This window comes from Leopardus geoffroyi, chromosome C1, assembly GCF_018350155.1.
Source record: "Leopardus geoffroyi isolate Oge1 chromosome C1, O.geoffroyi_Oge1_pat1.0, whole genome shotgun sequence".
NCBI lineage: Eukaryota > Metazoa > Chordata > Mammalia > Carnivora > Felidae > Leopardus > Leopardus geoffroyi.
Genome location: NC_059328.1, coordinates 174,017,710 through 174,027,851, shown reverse-complemented (window position 1 = coordinate 174,027,851; position 10,142 = coordinate 174,017,710). Strand labels below are relative to the sequence as shown.

Here is a 10,142-nt window from a genome sequence, read left to right as displayed (position 1 = left end):
CACAGTTAAACGGTACTACTAGTATTTTTTAGACAAAATGTAGTATTATGCATAGAAAAGTAGCCAATGTCTTGTATTCAAGTATTCGTGTTTGTTTTCCATTAAAATGTTTTCTATAATCTATAAGGACAATGCACATAAAAGTAAAAAGATGAGGTAAACATCTTACACTTTTAAGAAATTACTTGAAACATAATACTCAGATATTCTCAATGCCTAAGCTCTAGAATGATGCTGAAGAAGGTCCTCCATTTAAAAAAAAAAAAAGTCATCCATAATGCCCACGACGCGAACCACATAATGAACAGGTTTCTTGGTCTTCTGAGTAGACAAATGATGCTCTTCCCTGTTATTACAGAGCAATTGTTGCAGGATTTTTTACCACAATACCTGGGATTCATTGTCTCGCCGCTTGGAAGAAAGAAGAGGGGGACACAAAATGAGCAGCAGGCAAAAGTTTATTAGAGTATAAGATAAGAAAGGAAGAATAGTAGGAAAGCTCTCTTTACAGACAGGAGATATTAAAAAATGAATGCCCACCAACAATAGGCAAGGGTCCTTGTTCTATAAGGTTCTGGTCAGCCCTCCCCCTTCCCTTCCCCTTGTTCCTTCCCAGGTCCTACCTTTATTGGCTTCATAGCACTGGGTGCTAGGTTGTCCATTCCTGATTGGCTTGTTTCCATTGTATGAGGGGTGGCCTACGGCCATAGATAGAGCTTTTGTCAAATTCCAGAGGGAAACCTGAGGGGGAGTAGGTGGGGTCTGTTACATTCTTAAGAAGGACCTTAAGCCTAAGGTGGTTTGCTGTGGTCAGACACTCCCAGCATTGTTCCAAAATAGTGTTTTTCCCCACCCAGGGACTTAAGGTCCTATACTTTCCCTCTGCCTATTTTATCCTATCTCTTCCTCTCATACAATCAGGACTAAGTTTTGCCAAAAATATTGTATCAATGTGGGTTTACATGAGATACCATGTTACGATAAGAGCAGCTACAACACTCTGCCATGCTATGTAGCATGGAAAGAATGTGTGGTCAGTTTCTTGCACCTGGCAGGTGAAAGAGGAGTAGGAGGAAATCTTCCTGGTTCAAAAAAGTCAAGATTAGTCACTGTGCAAGAAAAGCTACAGCAGGAGAATCTTGCAGACAGAGATATGATAAGTAGAGTCCAGAATCCTAGCAGCCCAGTGTCTACATCCTCTTCATTCTTCAAATTCTCAACATACAACTCTTTTCCTATCAGGTAGATGATGGCGAGAAAGAAGGTGAACAGCAGCAAACAGAGAATTGAGAGGACCTGTACCGGCCTTTGCCGAGCCTCGGCTCAGCCACCCCCAACCACCCAGAAAATGTCATTGTGCTTATCTGGCAGAACCGGAGACCTGTCTCCATCCTCCTGGAGCAACCAGACCTTTCTTGGCTCCGATGACGCCCCAGCCGAGAACTCCTTCCGCAAGTGGCATGCAACTTGAGTCGCATCCATCCTTCTCATCATCCACTTCACTTTCACTGCTACCGTCTCCCGGAATGAAGGCAGAAAATGTAGGCCAGGCAAACAACAGGGGTGCCAGGGCTTTGGCACAGAGCAGCAGAATGCCTCCCACTCTCCAAGAACCAACCATGTGTGGACATGGTAGGAAAAGGGGCATAAGTCATCTTAAAGTGCCAGAGTCCAGGTCCGGGTCATGAAGGCTGGCAAGAGTCAGCAATGTTAATTCTTTTGCTTTAGTTGGTCCTGTTTGTGAGTACTCAAGGGACTTTAGATCCAGCAAAGATAGCTCAAGAATGTTAGTCAATCTTTACTTCTGAACGAGCAGTGAAGACTTTTATTACTGATTTATTGTCCCCGATATGATTAGGCTATCTCCTGGCCTGACAGTGGCTGTTTGTTCTCACCTTTTTTTCTTTTTCTTTTTTCTCTTTTGGTTTGTTTGTTTCCTTAAAATCATTATCAAAGTCAATTCTTCTGCAACTGCAAATATCCCAGGAAGTTCTGCAAGAAATGTGATTTGGGCAAGTAGCATAGATCACAAGGTGGCGGGGAGCCTAAAATGACTTATGTCAAGAAAGCTACGTCTCATCTTTTTCTGAGGGCATTTAACTCTTTCTGCTTACAAAAGGGGATATAAAAAGAGACCGTTGGTGACCTTTTAAGAACAATATAACATGATTGGTACCCACCGTACTACAGTAGGTTGAGGAGTGAATGGGAAGTGAGAAAAGGGAGGATGGCAAGAGAGAGAAATCAGACATAACTTAAGGGACATACAGGGGATAGGTAGGAAAAAGAAAACTATTCCAGACTTTTATAAAACTATACCGCAGAAATTTTAAATTTCATTCTTAATTAAGTTTTTGAAAAAGTAAACTAGTGAAATAAGGGTTTACACAGATCTCTGCAAGCTGGAGCTTCTGGGTGCGCAAAAGTCACCCATGGTAGTGTTACCCACCAAGGGTCTGTTGCGTGATATGCAGCTGAGCCTGAAGACTATCGCCAGTTTTTGTGGCAGAGAAAAAGGGTTTTAATGCAGGGCACCACGCAAGGAGATGGGAAAAAATTTCTCAAATCCTCCTCCCCGAGGAAAGGGAGAGCTGAGTATTTACAGGATTTTATGGGGTGGGGCGTGTCTTGAGGGCGGATGTAGGTAACTGGCCGTTGGAAAAGGGGGAAATGTAGTGCTTCTCACAGGCGCCGCCTACCTAGTGATTGTGTTGGTACATAGCTCTTATGTGTAAAAAATGGCTGGCCAACCTGACAGATTGACAGGAGGATCTCAGGGTGTGTCCTCACAGGTTACTTCCCTACCCCCCACCCCCCACCCCACCTTTCTGTGCAACTGCAAGAATTCATCCTGGTGTACTTCAGTTTCAGATGGTTTCATCTGTGGTCAGGGCCACTTATGCAAAACAGCCTCATAAATAAGTCAGCCAGAGTTTCTTTACAGTAGCATGGCCAAACGTTTGTTAACTTAACCTGTCAGCTTCAGTAGTTTCAGTTTCAATTGAAAATATTTAAGTTACCTTTCAACATCAGGGCTATGCCTACTCATGTATGTATCTGAGATAAATTTTGTGACTAAAATGTCAAAAAAATTTTTAAAGACTTCAACCTAGCATACATACTGTTAATCTATAGCAACAATAATTATTATTACTAAGTACAGAACATTCGGTAAGTAAAATCTTTAAACTGAAATTTTTGTTCTCCTGAACACTACTGCATCCCCAATCCATGTGGAATAGATTTTATTTATTTATTTATTTTTTAAATTTTTATTTTTATTATTTTATTGTTTTTTAAAGCTAATCTTTTTTTTTTTTTTTTTCAACGTTTATTTATCTTTGGGACAGAGAGAGACAGAGCATGAACGGGGGACGGGCAGAGAGAGAGGGAGACACAGAATCGGAAACAGGCTCCAGGCTCTGAGCCATCAGCCCAGAGCCTGACGTGGGGGCTCAAACTCACGGACCGCGAGATCGTGACCTGGCTGAAGTCGGACGCTTAACCGACTGCGCCACCCAGGCGCCCCCATGTGGAATAGATTTTAGTTGTAGATGTACAAAAAGTTGTCAGGGAGCAAGAATTTCTGTCCCCTTCAAGGGTTCTTGTAGCTGGACTAAGAATCAAATTGGCATGAGGCAGATTAACAGGAGAAAATCAGATTTAATAGCACATATATGGGGAATCAACACACGTGGAAATTCCAAAGACTGTCAGGCAAAATGAGGTATATATGTCATCCTGACCTAAGGAGAGTGGGGTGGAGGTCTGGGACGTCAAAAGAATGCATTTCACAGGGCGGAGAAGAAGAAAAGCAGGTGTTTGGTAATTAGATGCTTGCCTGGTCATACAGATGGGTCATTCAGATAAAATTTATGTCTGCTGATAACTCTTATTCTGGGAAAGATCCCCAATTTAGATTCTTTTATGTAGTTAAGGAAGGGGTAAAAATTTCTCTTGAGGTAGCATGGCCTCCATTTTCTTCAGGTCAGAATAACCTTCAAACCAAAGAGGCCCATCTTGGGATTTATTGCTTAAAACACTAGGCAAAACATTTTGTACAGCAGATAGATAGATAGGTAGATAGATACCATAGTATCTTGTATCATAGTATCAACTACCATAGTAGTTGAGGTTGTAGTTACATGCCAGCCAAGACTGCAGTCATCTGAAGGCTTGACTAGGGCTGGCGGAGCCTCTCCCAAGATGGTTCACTCACACGGTGGATAAATTGGTGCTAGAAATTGGCAGGAGGCTTTATTTAGTTCCTTACCCTAAAGGCATCACCATAGGACTATTTGAGTTTCTCCAATGCATGGTGACTATCTTCCCCAGAGTAGATGATCCAAGAGAAAGAAAGCTTTTGTGACCAGGGCTCAGAAGTGACACTCTGTGGTTTCTATAATATTCTCTTGATATCATGGTCTAGTCCTATCCATTGTGGCAGGGGAACACACAGGGGTGTTAATTCTAGGGATGAGGTTTATTGTGGGCCATCCTTGAGCCTGGATCCCACATATTTATCACAGAGATGCTAATGTGTTACTTTGTGTGGGTCAGTTTTATATCTTGCATATAGTCAGGGATTGCTGTTCACATTAGTGATGACTCTTCATTGCACTGGCCTATTCACACATGCCTAATAAATGCCTTTGTAAACTCTAGCAAGTGAAAAAGGTGCAGGGTTAGCTATTGTCTAGACTTCAGGCAGGAGGGAGAATTGGCTCCTGTTATTGCAGCAAAGCTAGTTAACCCTAGAGAACAGAGGAAGTAGGAAAGAGGTTCATTTTAAGTATCATACTAATAATAGGAGTGTCTATGGGGGAAAATAAATGGTGCTCTGATTTTTTGATGCTGCTCTCTTCATTATATCCCTGTGCTAAAAATTTGTATTGGTACAAAGGCCAACTTCCTACAGCAAAGGGCTGGGTAAAGGTGTCATTCTAGGCTTTTAAAATGTTTATGTTTGCTTTTATGCATGCATTTTAAATATTTAAATACTCCTCCCTGATTACAATCGTGGTGAAAACCTGGGAAGCAAATGCTGTAGTATTGATTCTTTTCTATTTAAGGATATTTGGAGATCATTTTCCACACTGGCATTTAACAATTATATATACATATATGTATCTTCTCTCTGCGTGCTCATAAATTCTCACTTGGGAATACCTTAGACTGAATCAATGTGAAAGAAATGATGAAACATATTTAAAAAGCATTCATTTTCAGGTGTGAAATAGATATCATATTCTAGAAGCAATAGTTACACACAAATCTAACTGAATGATTGAGGTCATGCAATCCTGCAGTAAAAGTATCACTAGGCTTTTAGCCACATTGAAATTTGTGTTGTCCAGATGCTTTCAGGCATAATTGTGATGATGTTGAGATCTTTTTCTGAATTGGCAATGTAGTGCATTATTTTTTTAAGTTAGCAGCATTTAATTGATTTGAGAATTATTTCTATGTTTGATATTTGAATGAGACTGACAAATACCTCTCATCCAGAATAACATTTTAATGCAAATTTCACATGACAGAATGTTCTGTGATGCCAAATGTTACTCTTAGCTATTTTCTACAAGAGAGCATAATTACAACACTACCATCATTAAAATTATTTTATATTTAAAAAAAAATTTTTTTTCAACGTTTATTTTTATTTTTGGGACAGAGAGAGACAGAGCATGAACGGGGGAGGGGCAGAGAGAGAGGGAGACACAGAATCGGAAACAGGCTCCAGGCTCTGAGCCATCAGCCCAGAGCCCGACGTGGGGCTCGAACTCACAGACTGCGAGATCGTGACCTGGCTGAAGTTGGACGCTTAACCGACTGTGCCACCCAGGTGCCCCTAAAATTATTTTATATTTTTTATAAAAGTTGGTTTGCTTTATGTCAACGCAATTGAAAAATAGACTTTGCTGATATTTTGTAAAAAAATTTTACTGTTTAGTGTTTACACAGAGAAATTACCAAATAAAGCAATGTTAGTGAAGACTACTTTGGACAACGAAGTTCAAAATATACCTATACATCTTTTTCAATAAACATTAATGTCACCATGATAATTGAAATGGTTTATTAAGGATAGTTTTTTTTTTTTATGATGTTGTGGGGAGAGACTGGATTAAGACAGAAAAACATGGGTTCCAGTCCTAAATCTGTTGTTTATTAGTGTGATATTGAATAAGTCACTTACTATCTTTGTTTGCAGTTCCATCATTTGTGCCTGGATTAATAAAACCTTCTTTATAATTAGGATTATATAAATTATATAAATAATTAGGATTAAATAAACTAACATATGAAATAATTCTGGTATAGATTCTAGAAATATTAGGTACTAAGTAAATATTTATTTCTAGATTTACATTTTCTTTATTCTTGCCTTCTAGTTGCAAAGTCTATTAGGTAATAGGTAAATCTAATAAAATATGTTGCAAGAAGAAAAAAATTTTTGTGTAATTTTGTGCCAAGTTATTTCAGCTATGCAATTTTGCTGATAGATATAGTTTGCTTAGGACTCAGGAGTATCTCTAAATAAACGTTTATTGTGTGTGATTTCTTGACCAATTTTATTGTTAGAATTCCTTATTTCAGGGGAAACCATTATTTACAGTAGGGACCAAATGGTGGACAGCATGATGTTGGTGATGATGGCAATGATAATCTGAATGCGTTTCTTTGAGATTTGTCATTCTCTTTAGCTCCCAACATGTTGTCTTAGTGGCCAGCTTCCCTCCTTTATAGTACCTGAATAGTTCTTGTAAATATTTGTTTCTTGTCTACGATTTCAAGCATTGAAACAATCTTTCCTTCATCCTAAGGATTTATTATTAGGCAAGACAATTTCCCTTTCCTAAGTTTTGAGTGGAACATGGAAATTGCCTACTAGACAGTCAGCAACAGTAATGCAAACTCTGATACTTGTGCTCATCTACTACTTTCAAAGACCAAAGAAATAGTACTAACAAAAATAATACCTGATTATATGAAAACAGAAAAGAGCGAAACAAATCAACATCCACCTAAATAGATAAAAATGATTACCCTGTTTTTCAACTTCAGGAAGGTAGCAGACTCCTGAAAACCCTTCTGTAAATAGCATTATTTTCAACATGGCCTATTTTGTAACATATTCATACTGTTATAAGTCAGGAATCATAGAAATATTAGAATTCATCAGTTTCAATTTAAGGCCTTTTGAAAATGGATAGAATTCTGTTGAATTCTTATTGTCAGCTTTGGAGATTGTACCTCCAATGACAGGGCCGACTTTTTAAAAAAATGTTCTCTATCCCTTTAATTTGAAAATAATATGTTCTAAATGCTTTTTTATTGCAATTATTACACACTTAAGAAAGAGTAAATGTTGTCATAACATATACATAACCTTAAACCTAAAATTCAAGTTTTGTTCATTTGTTTTGCAAAATTGGCTTATATTACCTAACAATCTTATAATTAAATTCATAGTTAATATTTACCCAAGATTAAACACACCATAATTGGAGGATGTTCCAAAAAAGTATTGTTTGGCATTACATATAGTCTTCTAGTGATCCCCAGGATTTATTTTCATGTTTATTTTACTGTCCTTTTTTAAAATCTTTTTATCTTCTGGTGTTTGCCTCCAAATAAGAAGATAGAGTATTAACAATAAAGTGAGGGGAATCCAGGTGCTTCAGTAATATAAAGGGCATTAGATTCCACCAACTTAAAAACAACTTTATGACTTGGGATCAAATCTGTAAGTTAGTTTAAAAGTACAGAAAACTATGAGGGAGGGGCCAGGATGGTGGAACAGCATGGAAGTTTTTTTTTTTTTATGTCTCTCATCCCTGAAATGCAGCCATATCAACACTCAACCATCCTGCACACCTAGAAAACTGATTTAAGGATTAACACAACATTCTGCATAATCTGAGCCACAGAACTCAGCAGGTATGTGGCACGGAGAGGTGAACTGGGGGAGAGAGAAGCTGCAGAGGGCAAGGAGCTGTTTTTGCTTGTGGAGACAGGACGGAGACAGGGGGAGAGTATGGGAAAGCATCTCCTCCATGAAAGCAGCTGGAGAGAAAAGAAAGAGTACATGAGGGACTGAACAAAAAAGGGAGAAAGGAGAAAGGAGAGGGTTTAAATTCCATTAAGACTGTATCAACAGGGGGAGCACAGAGTCTAAAAGTCCGAAGCTCATACCTGGTGGATCTCTGGTGGGAAGGGTGAATCCTCAGGAGCAGAGAGCGAAGTCCGAGGGGTCCGCAGGTCACATGGAGAGTGGCAGGTCCCCTGCTGGGAGGACATTTGGCAGAGGTTGGGGGCTAGCAGATCGGAGAACAACCCCATTCGCTGATGATGGAACAAGGACATTAAGGGGGGAAACCTGGTGCCAGATGTGTGTTGTGATTACCATAATCCCTGAAATGCTGCTGCTACACAATAGCATGGACTTTTTCTGGGGCAGGCTGGCACCTAGCCGCAGTCTCTGGGCATCAGCCGCATGGTCTCCTGAACGTTCCTGGGGGGGGTGCACTGGCGACCAGACATTGCTTAGTGAGACCTTTCCCCATAGGATCTGAGCGGGTCAAAGCCACAGTCTCTCAGAAGTGAGGGGTGGGAAACACAGCCTCTCTGAGAAAAAACCCAGAAGGCGGTGCCGCCTGGCAGCCTAACAGCTTGGTCATAGACAGTGTAAAAGCGGGCAGTGGATGGAGGCCACAGACAAAGGAGGGGTACTGGATCGCCCGTGGGGGAGAACAGAGTTCCCATCTGAGAGACTGGGTAGCTGGGTAACGCCATTTTTACCTCTTCCGCGCATGCGCATACATGCACCACAACAATCCACCACAGTAAGGTAAGCAGCGCCATCTAGTGGAGAAGGGAGTCATTACACTAAGCCCTGTCCAATTGGGCCAACCTTGCTCTTCAGCAACACCACAAGTCTTTCTGCCTGCTTAGTTTATGGACTATAAAGTGCTTCGTAGTTTGACTTCTAGGGAAAACCGATGCAATTTCAATTGTATTTCAGTCTGGTCACTGGTCCATCTATTCAATTTTTTTCTTTCTCTTTTCTTATTCTTGAATATAGAAAGGGAAAAATTTTATTTTTATTTTCCACCTTTATTAAAGATAGTATTCTTTAATTTGTTTCTACTCTATTTTTTACTGTTTTGTAAATTTTTAAAATTCTATTTTCATTCCATCATTTCATTTTATTCTAATTTATTGTATTATTTTTTCAAATTTTTAAACATTTTCCTTTTTTCCCCCCTTTTCTTATCAGTCCCTGTTTTCTCTAGTATATCAAGCTCCTTTCAACCACCAGACCGAAACACACCTAGGATCCAGCATCCTTTTTTTGATTTCTTTCTGTTGTTTTCAATTTTTTAATTTTATTTTTTATTACCTTATTAATTCCTTTTCTTCCTTCAAAATGAGGAAATGAAGGAATTCACCCCAAAAGAAAGAATAGGAAAAAATGACAGCCAGGGGCTTAATGAACACAGACAAGCAAGATGTCAGAACCAGAATTTAGAATCATGATAATAAGAATACTAGCTGGTGTTGAATATAGATTAGAATCCCTTTCTGTGGATATAAAAGAGGTTAAAGCTAGTCAGGATGACATAAATGCTATAACTGATCTGTAATCTCCAATGGTTGCCACGGTGGCAAGGATGGATGAAGCAGAAGCAAATCAGTGAGATAGAGGACACACTTATGGAGAACAATGAAGCAGAAAAAAAGAGGGACACTACGACAAACAAGCACAATTTAAGAATTAGATATCAGTGACTCATTAGAAAGGAACAACATCAGAATTATACATGTCCTATATATGAAGAGAGAGAAAAAGGGGTAGAAAGTTTATGTGAGTAAATCATAGCAGAAAACTTTCCTAACCTGGGGAAAGACACAGACATCAAAATCCAGGAAGCACAGAGGACTCCCATTAGATTCAACAAAAACCAGTCCTCAACAAGGCATATCATAGTCAAATTCACAAAATACGCAGGCAAGGAAAGAATCATGAAACAAGCAAGGGAAAAAAAGTCCTTAACCTACAAGGGAAGACAGATCAGCAGACGTATCCACAGAAACTTAGCAGGCCAGAAAGGAGAGGCAGGATATATTCAATGTGC

At 39.4% G+C, this 10,142-nt stretch overlaps 1 pseudogene; it reads right to left on the bottom strand.

The window, feature by feature from the left end:
- Nucleotides 1-567: 567 nt before the first annotated feature.
- On the bottom strand, nt 568-8,772 carry LOC123599188 (annotated as a pseudogene).
- Nucleotides 8,773-10,142: the final 1,370 nt, after the last annotated feature.